Here is a 17,237-nt window from a genome sequence, read left to right on the forward strand (position 1 = left end):
ACATAAGTACTAGAGTACTATGTACAAGTGGTCTATAATGTGAACATGATAAGTAGGGGAACTGGCAAGATAAGTATGTCATAACTTGGCTGGACTAGGTAGGTGTAGTCTAACTATAGAATTATTGGTGGTGAGATCCATGAAATGTGCCAGTGATGTAAAGGTGGAACAGTCGTCCAGGCACATCATGAGTGTCAGCTCCTCATGTTGAGCTTGACATCTCAACACATGGCCTCTACTATAATTATCTCCATGATTGGCTATCCCATTGGCTCTCTGGGCTTAATTGGAAAAAAATCCTCTTAAAGAGAAATGTAGGGGATTCCTCCAAGAGATTCTAAATCTCAATGTTAATACTTTCTAACCTGAATGTGTTACCCAAGTTTTTCTTTTTCCATTTGTTCCCAAATACATTGATTGAGCCTAGCCCCATCCAATCACCCTAGGGTCTAGCCACCCACCCAACCACTTAAGCTATGGATCTATGAGGCCCTACCAGCTCCCCCCTCTTGGGACTCCCCTCATAGATACCTGGGTGCCTCCTCCCACTTGGGATCTAGATAGACACTCCTCCGAACCTAAGGGGGTTTTAACAAAGCATTATCTGGATTTTTAACCCATTTTTAAAACTTTTCTAAATAAGTAGTGGAATATTTATCATAATTTATAGTTTATTTCTTCCATTGGAAAAATAGGGGAAGAGAATTGTTAACCATACTGGTTAACATTATTTTAAAGCGTGGTTACGCTTCATGAACTCATTTTTATGTAAACTACGCTAAGCGCTTCATGTAAAAGATATATGGGATGATCGAGCTTACGACTTATGTAATCCTGGCCATGAGCATATGCGTGGGTGTACATAGAGCTAAAAGTGCCCCCAACTATTTAAATGGGCATTTGGAGATTCTAAAAAGAGAGCTCATGTATATAAGCGAATTAGGAAATATGAAAAGGGACAATCCCATTATCTCTCTCTCTCTCTCTCTCTCTCTCTTGTGGCTATGGTGGTAAGCTTGCGTGTATGCATGATTTCTTGCTTGATTGTGTGTGTGTGTGTGTGTGTGTGCGCATGTAGGTGATGATCTCTTTGCTTGCATCTTCTTCTTCTTCTTGCTCTCTCTTTCTCTTCTAATCTTGATGTTTACCAAAATGAACATGCTTCCTTACACGAGAGAGAGAGAGAGAGAGAGAGAGAGAGAGAGAGAGAGAGAAGAGAAAGGAGATAATGCAAGGGTCGGTTTGGGAGAACTAGCATTTAGCCAAACCTAATGAGGGTTAACTCCTCAATGTGAAGTTGCCAGGGGCTCACTCCAACACCACTTGTGTCACTCAAGTGGAGCTTTCCACAAGCTAGGTAAGGAGAAATGAGAGGAGGAGCTATGGAGAGCTCAACTCCTACTCAATACCTTCATGTGTGCAAGAGTGAAGATGTGTGTGTGTGTGTGTGTGTGTGTGAGAGAGAGAGAGAGAGAGAGAGAGAGAGAGAGAGAGAGAGAGTCGAAGAAGAAGAGACAAGCAATGAGAACCTCACCTACATGCACACACACACACATACACAATCAAGCAAGCATTCATGGATACACATAAGCTCACCACCCACTATAGCCACAAAAGAGAGAGAGAGAGAGAGAGAGAGAGAGAGAGAGAGAAACTCACTTGTGATAATGGGATTGTCCCTTTTCATATTTTATAAGTCACTTATATACATGAGCTCTCTTTTTACAATGGTCGGTTGCCTATTCTACAATTGGACACCCAAAATTGGTTCTTCTAGCTCTATGTACCCTAGGCTTATGCTCATGGCCGGCATTATGTTGGTAAAAGCATTATGAGTGATAATGCAAGCTTAATGTGAGCAAGGGATGATAAATGAGCTATGGTGGTTCAAGATAAGCCATGGTGGTCACATGAGCAAAAAGGTAATTAACTAGCACAATCAAGGATTAAGGGAACAAAATGGCAGCATAATGAGGAGCTTCACATAGCATAGAAATTCGTATTTTTCTCATTAGGAGGGCCATCATTTTATAGCCAAAGTGTACAAGGTTGAGTGACATCATTGCTTACATATCATCAAGGGCATCCAAGGCCATCTCCCCCCACATGGCTCCCTAGAATATAGCCTCCAGAGCATCTTCTGAAACTCACCTCTTCCAAGTGGGGGTTTACCCTTCATTCACCTAGATTCTCTTCATATTACATGGTCCTTTTACATTTCATTGTGTGCCTTAACCTTAGGCCATGACATTGATCACATATTCCAACACCCTCCCTTGATCATGGCATGGTATATTGCCCTCCCTTCATCCAAACATTACATGAAAGAAAAGAAGCTTAACTCATAAGGAGTATAGCTCTACAGTACATAAAAGAAGTTAGCATAGCTCATAGGGAGCATGGCTTCTACATTGCGAAAAGAAAATAGCATGACATGAAAACATTCCTCTCCCATACCCCATCATCATCATAGCATCATCATCATCATATCCATGGGCATCATCATCATTTGTTGGTCATGGAAACCCAACTCCCCATCAATCCCCCCTTGAGGGCTACATGGCCTACTACTGAGAGATATTGTGGGCATCATAAAAATAACACATAACCTACATCATCGGTGGTTAGAGGTGTCCACACATAAACATTTGGGTAAGAGAGAGCATAAACATTGTTGGCTTTAGAAAGCCTAATCTGCATCTACCGCTTCATCAAAAGAGGTAGTAACATTGTTACATGCTTGAATTGCTTCTTCCGAATCATTCGAAGTGCTTGCCATATTTGCCTGGTTGGTGTAGCATTTGTCGGCGAGGTGACCTGGCTTTCCACATTTGGTGCACATTGGTGCACATTCGCTTTGGCTTGTCTTTGTAGTAGCAATTCTTGAGAAGATGGCCTGTCCTTCCACAATGTGTACATTGGAATGGTTTGCCGGCTTGCTTTTGAACAAGGTATGCCTGGGTTGAGACAAGATCAATGGCCCTACCTTTCAACTTCTTCTCTTCTTCCAAGAGAACACTCTCTATCCCCTCCAAAGTGGGATCCTGCATGTACTTTAAGGTCGGCATGAGTGTATCATACTTGGATGGCATTGACTTTAGAAGGATGGCTATGGCATCACTCTCCTTGACTTGTTCATTGATGGCTTTGAGCTGGGCCATCAAGCTCTTCATGGTGTTGATGTGAGACGCAAGTGTCTCACATCAACCTTGAACTCTAGACTGTAAAAGTCTACTTTGAGACTGATTTTGCTGTGGAGGCCTTGAGCACCAAAGGATTTATCCAATGAATTCCAAGCAATTTGTGAAGATGTTCCATTACCAATGTAATGTATATAACTATCTTCAACTCCAAGGGCAATGAGAGCTAATGCTTTCTCATCCTTGGTTTGCCGCCAAGAGACTTCTCCTTCTCGTGTGGCAGGTTTAGGTATAGTACCATTGACTATGCCCCAAACTCCTTCTTTCATTAGTAAGAACCTCATTTTGACTTGCCAAGTGTGGAAGTCATGACTGTTGAATTTCTTGATGAAATGTAAAGAGGATGATGACTCCATGATTGGAATTGAACAATGCAAAGTATTAAAAGCTAGAATCCCCCTTCACCATATAGATGCATGTTATTACTCAAGAACTCCCCAAACCCATAAGCCTTTGCATAGTAATAATAAATGGGCCTAGACTTGATTTTCATCCTAGGTTTTCTAATTTTGCTTTTGGGTTTCAATGATTTCTTGATATAAGCTTCATTAAATGATTCTGCATCTGAAGGCATGATTGCAAAGAGGTATTCAACTCAATATGCATATTAAAATGTCATCACAATAGATAATTACTATTAAGTACATGATGATTAGTGGAGGTGATTAATTCAAAGAGGGAAAACTGCCCCAAAAAATAGAGTGAGATTTGAGCAATTGAATGAAGCTCTTCCCAAATGAGAAAAATAAAATGCTTTAAACCAAGTGAAACCCAAGGTGTTGGCTTTAAACTCAGCACTCAAACATGTCAACATGCTGCTTCAATCTCTGGAAATCTTCTCTGCAACACAGCATGTACTGCTACTGGAATTAATTCAAACAGCAGCTACAGTGGACCATTGCTCATGAAAATCAACACGTGGGGGCTTCATAGCATCAACATTATGCTCACAAGAGGAATTAGCAAACCATTCACCATACAGCATGAATTAGACGAATTTTGCCCCAGAAAACAGCGTGCTGTTGCAGAGTCGATTGCGCCGCATAGACTGCGTGGGAGCTCACATGGAGCTAGGCGTGGGAGCTCACATGGAGCTAGGCGTCGATGGAGCCGGCTGCAAGCTTTCTTTTGAATCAATAAGCTTGTGATTTGATGGATTATAGAGCCCGTATGAAGCAAAAAACCAGTAGGGGGTGAGTTGGAGCTTTAATGGAAAGCTTGCAAAAAGTGAGAAATATGATTAATGGTGTTAATTACTATGCCTAAGGATAACCTCGCTCTGATACCATGTTGGTAAAAGCATAATGAGTGATAATGCAAGATTAATGTGAGCAAGGGATGATAAATGAGCTATGGTGGTTCAAGATAAGCCATGGTGGTCACATGAGCAAAAAGGTAATTAACTAGCACTTAATCAAGGATTAAGGGAACAAAATGGCAGCATAATGAGGAGCTTCACATAGCATAGAAATTTGTATTTTTCTCATTAGGAGGGCCATCATTTTATAGCCAAAGTGTACAAGGTTGAGCGACATCATTGCTTACATATCATCAAGGGCATCCAAGGCCATCTCCCCCCACATGGCTCCCTAGAATATAGCCTCCAGAGCATCTTCTGAAACTTGCCTCTTCCAAGTGGGGGTTTACCCTTCATTCACCTAGATTCTCTTCATATTACATGGTCCTTTTACATTTCATTGTGTGCCTTAACCTTAGGCCATGACATTGATCACATATTCCAACACATTACACAAGTCATAAGCTCGATCATCCCATATATCTTCTACATAAAGTGCCTAGTGTGGTTTACATAAAAATGAGTTACATGAAGCATATCCATGCTTAAAAATAGTGTTAACTAGTGTGGTCAAGTCTGTCCTACTCGGAATGGAGAATCAGTGATGGAGTATGTTGTTTGGATGAAGTTGTAATGGGATTTTGGATATGGGGGGATCTATGATGAAAATATTTGTTGCTTGTCTCTAGAAGGCCGTCTCCATCATATCTTTGAATCTTTGTAAGTGCCAGGAAAGCATCCATTAGATGCACTTGTAGTAGTAGTCGAAGAGTGGCTTTAGGGTAGGGCCTTTGTTGAGGTTGAAGGTGAGGCCTTGAGCTCCCTCATGATAGTGGTTCCATTGTGAAAAAGCCTCTAGAAGTTTCAATCTTGTTAGGGATGCACTCCACCTCCCACACACTAGTCGAGCAACCTTATATTAGGTACAACCATGTCATGTGCTATGTGCGCGATGGTTTCTAGGGGCCCACCACTAAAGATGAAGTTGAATGGCAAAACATCACTCACCCGAAGCTTTCCACACCACCACGGACAGGTTTAACAAGTGCAATCTTGCAATCCTCACACACATCCCCACCAAGGAGTCCAGGTTAATTGGGTAGAATACCTTCATAAAGAGCTCCAATGTCATACCTCCATAAAGAGCTCCAATGTCATTTGCTCAAACCCTTAGAGCAAATGGCATTGTTCAACAAGTGCAATCTTTCAACCCTCACACACATCCCCACCAAGGAGTCCAGGTCAATTGGGAATAATACCTCCATAAAGAGCTCTAATGCCATTTTCTCAAACCCCCCAAGCAAGCTCGCAGCATCATCTTTGCTCACCAAAGTACTCTATCATGTGTGGTGGGCTGGGAGGACCCTCCGTACCCCATCCACGTACAGAGCACCACCTCCATTTTGCCTCCAATTTTTGCCTCCAATTTCGGTCCCCAAGCCCTGAGGCCCAATCTCTCCGCCATCTAAATGCCAGTATGGATACTCAAGTGGAGGAAGAAGACCATCGCTTCTAAGCTGAAGAGGAGGAGGACCTTCATTGCATAGCCCAATTTTTCAAAGAAAACCTCATCAAAACTCCTAGCCCTTGGGAGACAACACCTACCTTCTCTGCCCCCCATTTTTCTTGAAGAAGGCCCATTAGGATCACCCTCTACATCACAATGGCACACCATGGACACCCTACCCACCACCACAGGTGCTTTTGATCCCACAATAGGCTTATTCAGAAGGCATTAGGTCCATCCATGGCACCATTCCCAACTTCACGAGAGCTTTTCAAACCTCACCTAGGAGCTGGTCACTTCAATGAGACTAATTAAATGTAGCGCCAACATGAACAAGTGACAGCCACCTACTAGTAGGCCATGCTCCTAGTAGCCAAAGCTGATCAGTAGACATACGAAGATCTCCAGGGAGCCACCCTTGCCAACACATGCCTGCAAGCGGCCCTAGAAGATCGCTAGACAACTGCACTCTCCAATATCACCCAACTCCAAGACCAAATCCGGCTAGCCAAGGAAGAAGCCCACACATCCAACCATGCCCTCTCCCTCACCCAAAAAGAAGCTCAAGAGCTCCACTGCAGAGTCTTAACCATTGAGGATGGCGCAACCGCCTGCATGCCTCCTTTGATAGTTACAAACAAGTGGCCAAAGAAACACTATTTCAGAAGGACGCCCCGCTCTGAGTAGTGGAAGAAAAAGCTCTCCAGCCCCCACCAGAAAACCCAAGGGGCCGATATCCAATGCCATGGAGTGAAAGGTCGATGCTCTCACATGGATGTGTCCATAGAGATGCCGATCCTCTCCACTCCACTACAAAACCCCCCACAACTTCTTGATTTCCAATACCGTGCCCTTCACTTAAACCTTACAACATAACATCTTCCTCGACAACCCCCTCACCTCTTCCACCCTCTCTTATCTCCTCAACAAACTCCCCCGCCCCTCCATCAACCTCCTTGTCACACTCTTTTTCTAGAATCAGGTTTCCTTTGTTGACCCCATGCTTCTGAAGTATGGGCATGCCACCGACGATGATGCCACTATTGATTTTTTTGTTCCCCACCATGGCCTTTGCCCATACCCATACAACTACTCCACATCCCTCGCCGCCCTCGGCTACCTAGAAAGGCTCAACTGATTTTTGACAATCTTCTATGCCTATAAAGTACTTTGCCGCCGCCGGCTAAGCCCTCCCACCTTATACCCTCTATGGTCTTTTAGTTCTCTACCATTTCTCTACTACCAACTGCAAGTCATAGCCCCATCAGCATCATGCAGTTTGATGACTCCCACACTGCCTTCTCATACGAAATCTCCATTGAAGAGGCATGGGAGGCCAAACACTTCTTCTTCTCCAAACCACCAGCTCGTGATCCCGATGAGGATGACGACGACGACGATGAAGATAGTGGGGTATGACACCAATGAGCCACCCACTGCCATAGGAACCAATCCCTTTTCCTCCCACTCTCCTCCTTATCACCCTCCACCCCCTCCATCCCCACCACATCCCCACTCCTAATCCAGACCTAGCTCTAAACCCCTACCCAACCCACCCCACATTTGTTCCCACCATCACTCATTGGAACCCCCCACTCTCCACACCAAAGTCCTCTCGAGCACCAGTTTCCCTTCTTCCATATCTTCAACCATCACCTTCTCCCTTTTCCCCTTGCCTTTTACAACACCTCCTCATGTTCCCTCTCCACCTCGCTCACCCACACCACCATCACTCCCTTCATCCCTCCACCTGGGATTGAGACTGCCTGTACCCCCCAAAGATCTTCCCTCTCCATCGTCATGTCCTACTCCTTTCCTTGATGCCTCCCTCAGCACCACTCCCTCTCCCTTAGCTGCTCTACCTCCCACCTCTCCCTAGGCCAACCTCCCTTCACTGGCAGCATTGACCTTTTTGAGGTCTACACACTCTCACTTTACCATTCTTTTTGGGCACTATCACTATGGGTGAGACCCACCATTCCGTGTGCTCTATCTTGTAGATAAATTTGGCATCTATGAGTCATTTGATTTCTTCTCGGACCATTTGGGGTTCATAGGGTAGGCTCTCTTCTTTACCGGTCTTGCTTTCTTGACCATGGGAATGGTGTGTTTAACCACTTCGGGGGGTACACTCTTCATATCCATATACTTTGCATGAGCTTGGGGGAAAGGAGTGGGGCCTATACGTGGACACAAGCTATGGTACGCATGTACCTTCCGGGTCAGAGGCAGCATGGGCATCCACGTGGCAGCCTATGTAGACCGTACACTAGGGCAGTTGGTCTTGGTCCTTGCATGGGTGCTTGGGTGTGTGTACGACATCTTTTTGGGGCGAGGACCCCTAATTTAGGGTATCGACCTCGATATGCATGTCGGAGCGCTCGACGGTGCAATTTTTTTTTGACAAAAATGTCTAGTATATCTCCCTGGTCGTAGGGGTGCTGACCGTTTGTCAATCGGACACCCGATCATGCATTTATTAAGGTTTACGTTTGTCGTATTTTAAGCGAAAATATCTAAAAATTTACGTATAGGCTCGATTATCCTGTGTCCGTTTTGAATGTTATAAAATCCTATATTAGGGTAAAACCGCGCGTAGATTCTGAATTTGGACTCAAAATTCTAAGATTCTAAGTGGAAAGAGCTTGTTTATTAAAATTGTTGATTTTTTTACATCACAAAAAGACCATAAATTCATGTGCAGGTAGTGTTATTAAAGATGGGCATGTTACATAGGTTGATTAAGCAAGCATAATGTGTGTAAACACCCTACAAGTTAATTGTAATTTAGTCTCCTTAAGCAAGCATAATGTGTGTAAGCACCCTACAAGTTAATTGTAATTTAGTCTCCTTAAAGTGATCGCTTCCTCGAAAACTTTCCTTTGGCTAGTTGAAAAGCAAGCATAATGTGTGTAAACACCCTACAAGTTAATTGTAATTTAGTCTCCTTAAAGTGATCGCTTCCTCGGAAACTTTCCTTTGGCTAGTTGAAAAGCTTGGAATATACATTCATTACCATCATAGTGATTAACATTCACCATGCCTATGAATGCCTTAATTGTTGTAGGGCTTCCGTCTTCATCACCGCCACTAACCATGCATCTTGAAAACTCTAGCTTACCTCACATATCTGTTCTAACCACCTTATCTTCATGTGTAGAGGATCCCAACTCTTCAAGGTGGTGTCAGTCCATAAGCCCACACCACTCAAGCCTTACTCAAGAGCCCCATTGCATCCCCAAGAAACTTCTCTTAGCCCGAGGCTATCACAAAGGCAACCACCTCATCTAGGTTCCCAAACCCGATTCACCCTCTTTCTAAGCTTCAATCCCCAAAATCACCAAACCAAAGATAGAGTTCGAGACCCAAAGGTGTAGCCTCATCACACCACCTCAAAAGACCAAGTAGGTGTGGAGAATAAAAGAAGTTGTTTAGACCAAGCCAACTATAATGTTAATCTTTGAGCTTAATCCTCAAGGTAGAAAACCTAGTTCCACAAGTGGCGTCCCACTAGTATCTAATCCCATCATCATCATTCCATCAAAAGACAAGAACCCTGTAAGGGTTGCCAACGGCCCTATCCATCCACACAGAGTCCTAAAGGCACCTATGGGTCACTAAGGTCTAATTAAAACCCCTTTTATTACACTACAAAACTAACCTGAAAAACTAGAAAGCCAAAGTAAATCCAAGCACTTTAGAAAAGATGATGGTATAGCCTTTAAGTTGATATGGTTGACAAGCGGGACTATGCTTGAGCTTCAAAGGATGTCTCTCTTAAATCTAGGTGTGGTTACCATGAGCCACTGACCATAGCCTCTAAGTTGATATGGTTGACAAGCGGGACTATGCTTGAGCTTCAAAGGATGTCTCTCTTAAAGCTAGGTGTGGTTACCATGAGCCACTGACCTCAACTGTACATATGTAACATACAAAACCTAAAAGTACATATGTAACATAACATTCAAAACCTAAGAGTACAAAAAGTATATTGGGGAATGCCAAAAAATATAAAACATTAAAAAACCAAATAAACCAAAAATATAAAAATAAAGAAGAAATAAAAAGAGACAAAAATGTCAAAGGAAGCAAAAGTGCTAGAGCAAATCCCTTTAAAGAAAGCAAAAAAAATAAATTTCAAAGAAAGCAAGCTTATGTAGGAGAATTTTTTAGGAAAGTAGCGCAACGAAGGAAGCTTATGTAAGTGTTGGAAAATACCTCAAAAGAAGGGCCAGAAAAGCTTCCCAAATCTAGCCAAGGAAGTTTCCTCACACTAGATTCTAACCCTTTGAACTTTCCTGGTTCAAACTTTCCTCACACTCCCAATAGTTTGAATCCATCACATCCAAGATTTTCTCACGTCAAGTTTAAACTAAGTTTCACACCGCCAGTTTTAAAGCTTTAGAACCTACCAGGTTCTAAATTTTTCTTATGCTAGTTTGAAATCGTGGCCTTAGAATTCACCTTGCTATGTCATCATAGTTTCCTCATGCAAGATGGCTATCGCGTGCTTGAACTCCATGCGGTCAACGGGGAGGGAAGAGGGGTAGTGTGGATGAACCAGATGGGGGTGGGGGTGGTTGTGGTTAGGTGTTGGTGCTTGGGTGAGATGGGCTAGGAGGTGGAGGTTGATGTGGGGGAGAGGAAGGTGGCGGTGGAAGAGGTAGATGGGCCCCTTGGTTGTGTCCTCGGTCGTCGTTCCCGTAGTCGTTGTTGCGTTGATCTTCATCTTCAGAATCATGGTGCCCATGGGCTCTGAAAAAAGCCTTCGCCTCCATAACTTCTTCAGGCGGCATGAATTCCATGAGAGAGGCCACATGCAAGTCGTCAAACTAGTAGATGCCTGTGGCCTCCATGACCTCCATCTGGATGTGGCATCTTTGGTAGAGGATAAGGAGTCCCACTGCTGAGTATGGAGGAAGGGCGTCGTTTGGCGGAGGGGAATGGTAGGCGGCCTTTACAGTGTGCCATCCCTTACTATGTAGATGCTGCAATGCTTTGGTCATCCTCTCAAAGGAGTAGGGGTATGGACATAGGCCTTCAAGGATGGAGAGGTTAATAAGATCAGCTGGGTCCACTGGTTGGCCGAATCTCAGGAGATGACACCGGCTGATCAAATTGGCTTGGAGAGGGTGGGGAGGCAGCTCATAAAAGATGTGGGGATGGGTGAACGAGATGAGCCCCTGGAAGTAAAAATGGGGAATGAGGGTGATGTTGTTGAGGGGGAGCTTTGTGAGTATGTAAGTGTAGGTTTGTGGGAGAGGGGCTCATCCAAAAAGACATTGTGCTAGAGTAGGTTGAGTTAGACGCTTTGGTAATGGAGGTCAATGAGCTGGAAGGGACTCTGTGGGGGGAGGGCGAGTAGAGGTAGCTATGTAGCAGTATCCATCAGGGCATCCACCTTGCATTCTATGGTGCAAGAGGAAGGTGCAAAGGGGGTTGGTGAGACGGTTGTGTTGCTCCGGCCTTGGCGGCATCCATCAGCTCCTCGGTCTAATGGAGAGAGCTTGTGCTCTACCTTGTGGCTGTTTTTCATCGATGAGTGTACTGTGTGGCCACCCACATGTTTCATGAGTGTTTCCCCCAAGTGTGACAACTAGGTGGGGTGGCAGGTATACTCTTCAAAGCCGCCCCCCATCGAGCACTTCCTCCGGATGGTAGTGTGGTGGAGGACCTCCCTATAGGAGTCTGAGGTGTTTTGGAGAAGGGGTGTGGACAATAGGAAGGCTCAAGAGAAAAAACTACAAGAGTTTGGCTACACACAAGGGTGAAAGTGAGGAAATGAGGGGGTGGGGCCCATATTTATACATTTTTAGAAGGACACAACGGTGGCATTCGGATGGTACGGGCGTGACAGTTCTAGAGCGAACAAGCATGGCAAACTTGGCTTGAGTAGGGAACGGGTGTGGCACTTCAATTTGGGAGAAGGGTATGGCTGTGGTGATTGGAGCAAAAGCTAGTGCAGCCGTGGTATATCTGGAATGGCCGTGGCAGTTGGAGTGAGGATGGAATGGCCGAGGGACTTCATTCTGTGGGTTGGAATGGCCGTGGCAAGCTGATGAAGAGTTGGAACATTCGGAATGGTCGGGGCTATTCAGTTGGACTTTGGTACGGCCATGGCAAATTGCAATCCTAAATGGGCCGCCGGCCGTGGGGTAAAGTCGGTATGGCCATGGAAAGCTAGAAGTTCTAAAGGGTGTAGCCATGGCAAATAGTGAATTTAAATGGTGTGGCTATGTGGCAGGTTTTGTATGGCCATGGATTGTGGATGATGATCAAAAATTACATATCCTCCCAGCTACATTAAAAGTTGAAGCCACTAGTTGTTTCTATGGGAATCTTGACCCAGCTTTAAGAGCAATGTATCAAGACCTAACACAGGCCCTCCTTAAAAAACTTAGAAGACAAGGTTTCCAAGAACAATTATCACAGTAATTAGACTATTTATTCCCCCAAGACAAAGTGTTCTTTTCAAGTGTTTGCACAAGGACACTTCACAACAATTAAGTGGAGGAGGAATGTTAATGCTCAAAATTGTGCATTATTTGGCATATTTAATTGGTCTTCAATGACACATTTTTAGCATTTTGGCTATTAAAATTATTTATTTGATGAGCTTTTCATTGTAAAATCCATTGTAAATTGACATGGCAATATTAGCGGGTTTGCACAAATTTGTAAAAGCCATGGTCAATAAAATATATGTGTGAGTTTTAAACTTTTGGAAGGTTGTGGGATACTTTTTAGTTCTTTAGTTGCAAAAAAATGAAATGTCTCATAGAACTTAGGCTAAAGATGTACTCAAATTTTCATAATGTCAAGAAAAGTAGTGGGAGTTGGTTGAGGAAGTTATGCACGACTCCTTATGTGTATGCTTCTTTCACTTTTCTTTCTCTCTCATTTTGGCACAACTCTCCCTCTTGCCTTTCTTGTTTCTTGTTCTTTCTTCTAGAAGAAGACGAGAGTGAGGATGGTGAGGAAGATGATATTTTCTGTGTGCGAAGTTCTTTGTGAGTATATGGGCTATTTTTCTTGTTTAAGAGAGCAAAATTTCCAGTTTTCATGGTGAGGGGCTACACCCTAAGCATATATTTTACTACCTTGGTACCATGGTTTTGTGCTTAATTTGTGATTAGGATGAGAGCTGATCATTTTGGTTCTTATTCCAGGGCATTAATGAGAGTACTGACCATGGAAACAATTATAAGGACGATGGGAGCTAATGCCCCGAATGATGAGACACAAAAGCGTCGATTCATAGATGGACTTAGAAATACAGAAGCCCAAACTCATGTGCACCTTAAACGTCCTACGACATTAGCGGATGCTAAACAATTAAGTCAGCAAAGATGACAAGAATTATTACAAGACCCTAAGGTCTCACAGCCATCTTATGTGGCACCGATGAGGCTAGTGGAGCCATCAAAATCTTATGGGATATCTCAAATGCCAAGAACTAGTATGTAAGGGCAAACTATGATGAGTCCTAACCCATCAACATATGTCCCATATAATCCTTATGTGTCAGCACCTGCTTATATGGTTCAAACAAGCATGCCTCAAGTACCTGTAAGTGAGGCTAAAGTACTGAGATAGTGGGAAACTCATTAGGAAAGTTTAAAGAAGAGATTCTAAGTGCAGTACACCCACAAGAGAAAGAGGTATATGATGTAGCACCGCAGGGTGCATCAACAAGTACTCAGAACCTACCTAGATCAAATATTTGGTGTAGGAAATGTCATGGGTATGGTCAACAATGTCTAGGATTGTTTCAGACCAACCCCGAACCCTCTTTTGCAACTGCTGTTTGTTGCAAAACAATCACACTAAAGAACAATGTTATATAAAGACCCTAAGGTCTCATAGCCATCTTATGTGGCACCAATGAGGCAAGTGGAGCCATCAAAATCTTATGGAATGTCTCAAATGCCAGGAACTAGTATATAAGGGCAAACTATGATGAGTCCTAACCCATCAACATATGTCCCATATAATCCTTATGTGTGAGTACCTACTTATATGATTTAAATAGGCACGCCTCAAGTACCTTTAAGTGAGGCTAAAGTTACTGAGATAGTGGCAAATTCATTAGGAAAAATTAAAGAAGAGATTCTAAGTGTGGTATGCCCACAAGAGAAAGAGGTATATACTGTAGCACCGTAGGGTGCGTCAAATACTTAGAACCCACCTAGATCAAATATTTGGTGTAGGAAATGTCATGGGTATGGTCAACAATGTCTAGGATTGTTCCAAACCAACCCCAAACCCTCTTTTTCAACTACTATTTGCAAAACAATCACACTGAGGAACAATGTTATATAAAGCATAACCATTAGCAACAACGACAAGCTCAGGGATTGCGAACTAACTTTAACTTTATGGATAGATCAAATGTGACTCATGAGATAGGCCCCCCACCATGACCATTTATGCAAAGAGGATTGCCTGCACAAGGGCAACCTTCGTTACCTATAGGACCTCATTTCCTAACAATAGTGGGAATATGCAAAGAGGATCTCCTTTTAGAAGAAACTTTGGGAATCTTGGGAATACTGGAATGGGTGGCAATCGTTATAGGCCATAAGGTCCGATAATATGCTATTATTGTCAACAAGAAGGGCATATTGCTGCTTATTGCCCTAATGAAATGAAGCATCAGGATCAGCATCCCCTATATGTAGGACTTGTAGTGGGAAGGGGCATTACGAACAAGCCATTCTCAAGGCCTCCCATCACCTTGAAGGGGAGAATGGCACCACTGCCATTCTCTCTTACATTCAAGGAAGAATGGTAGTGGTGCCATTCTCAAAGCCTCCCATCACCTTCATGGCAAGAGTTTGTGGAAAATAACTCAGAGCGTATGCCTTACAAAAATAGAACCATGTTGGATGGTTCTAGAGAGACTCAATTGGTAATACTTGAAGTATATAAAAAGATAGATATCCAATGTGAGACAAACAAAGGCCTATTCCATTTGGGTTTAGAAAATATGTCCAAATCTTCTTTTGGTAGGATATGCAATGATGACTTCAAGAATGTTTCCTTGGTCAAGAGTAGTGAGTTCTCCAAATGCAGTTTATGTAGTGGGATAAAGGTATAGTTGGCAGCCACTAAGTGTTGAGAGGAGCGGGCCGTCATGGGCCCCAAAGCGCTTGTGGCACCTTAGAACCCATGGGAGAAACTTCTTTGGACCTTTACGGGGCCTGCTTTGCTTCGGTTGCCCAGGGCTCTTGGTGCCGTCGCATAGCCTTACCCTCACCCAGGCAAGTCTTCGGAGGAGAGGTGACACGTGCGCCTCGGCGGGCTACACGGCCACAAGGGGGACCATTGTCGATCAGAAGCCGAGGGATCTTGGTGCCTCTTCTTAGGTCAGGTGGAGTCTTCGGTGTTGGTGACGCGTGCACCTCGGCGGGCTACACGGCCACAAGGAGACCACTCTCAGTCCGGAAGCCTAGGGCTCTTGGTGCCTCTTCTTAGGACTTACCCTCACCCAGGTGGAGACGTCGTTGTTGCCTTTGGGGTCATGGGTCTGTTGGTGCCGTCCCTGAGCCCTAAATACTACCATTGTAGGACTTGAGTTTAGAATTAGCTTCTTAGTTGTATGTCCTACTTCTCATGTCACATCATATCCTATTTTATTGGGGTGACCATGGATTTTGCAAGCTCGTTGTTGTGACCAAAGTTGGCATAAGGACCTGATCACAATTGTCCCTCGAGATGATCGAGTTAAGATAAGAGAAGTTCCTAAGGAGTGGCTTAAGGAAATAATCAAGGAAGATACCACAGATTATGGTGGGGATGTCTCTAAAGGGGAAGCCACAAGTGCAAGTGAGGAAGTGGGTTCTAAAGGTGAACAATCTTATTTATGGTTGATTAGAGCCTTAAGACGTAGTGCAGATCTCCTTTGGGGGATAATACAAAAGTTAACACGGTACACCAAAGAAACTATGCAAAACAAAATGGGTTAGGAGAATACGAAGTGCATTATTCCTCAGGGAATGGTTTAGACAGTGACATCATTGATTGGCTATCTACATCAAAAGAATGGAAGACTAACTGTTTTATGATAGAAAATATAGTAGCAGATAGTAAGAAAGATAGAAGGAAGTTGGAAGTTGTTAAGGAAAAGTTAGAAAGGAAGTGTGAGAAAGAAGGAAAGGAGATGTTAATGGGGGTGATGAAGATGTTAGTAGTCCATTCTCGATAGTTGTGGAGAGAATCGTGAAGTGCTGGAAGAGGAAACCCTAGAGGAAAAGAAGTCCACGATGAGTGAAGAGTGAAGGTAGTGAAGACCTTAGGAAACAATGCATGGATGACATGGATCAAAAAGTTAATTTAGAAAATGACCTAGGTGAGATTGGAAACTATAGTGTGAATGAATTAGAAGTCCACGATGAAGAGTGAAGGTAGTGAAGACCTTAGGAAACAATGCATGGATGAGATGGATCAAAAAGTTAATTTAGAAAATGACCTAGGTGAGATTGGAAACTATAGTGTGAATGAATTAAGGGAGTGATATGTTCCATTAGAAGAAGAGAAGATGGCAACCAAAGAAGAATTGAGGGTAGCCAGAGGAGTGATCTTGTGCCTAGAAATATATAAAGCACAAGCTTTGCGAGAGTTATGCCAAAGAAAGGAATTACGAGAGATGGCAGATGTGTATCACAAGGAAGAACTAGTTGCGTTAGATGTTGTTTTAGAAGAGAAAATTTTAATTATAGAAGAACGAGAGCTATTTATATGCCAAATTAGGTAGAAGAAGTACATTCTCATTCAACAATTTGAGAGAGAAAAACAATTTGAGAGAGAAGTACATTCTCATTCAACAATTTGAGAGAGAAAAATTTAATTATCGAATAATACTTTTGGACCATCATTGTTCATATGCTTCAACTTCACTATGCATAAGTAAATCCTATGCCCTCACATTTCTACCCTAAAATAATGAGGGTCTCCCTCCCTTTTGACTTCCATAGTTTAGTATTTTTGTATATATTTTTTACTATTAAATATTTTATATATATCTTATTTTAATATTTTCATTAATTTTGGCACACAAGCTAAAAATTCAAAGATAAATCTGTTAATGCAATTCTACAAATTGGATATGAAGAAAAGTGAACCTTTAATCACACACTTGAACAAATATAAAAGCATTAAGCAAAAACTGTTAGCCATTGGCAAAAAGGTAAAAGATGATGAGGCACTAGCAGTGTTTCTGAAGAGTGTGAAC

The sequence above is a fragment of the Cibotium barometz genome, chromosome 65 (genome assembly GCF_041138505.1).
Source record: "Cibotium barometz isolate CiBa-2024 chromosome 65, ASM4113850v1, whole genome shotgun sequence".
Lineage (NCBI taxonomy): Eukaryota > Viridiplantae > Streptophyta > Polypodiopsida > Cyatheales > Cibotiaceae > Cibotium > Cibotium barometz.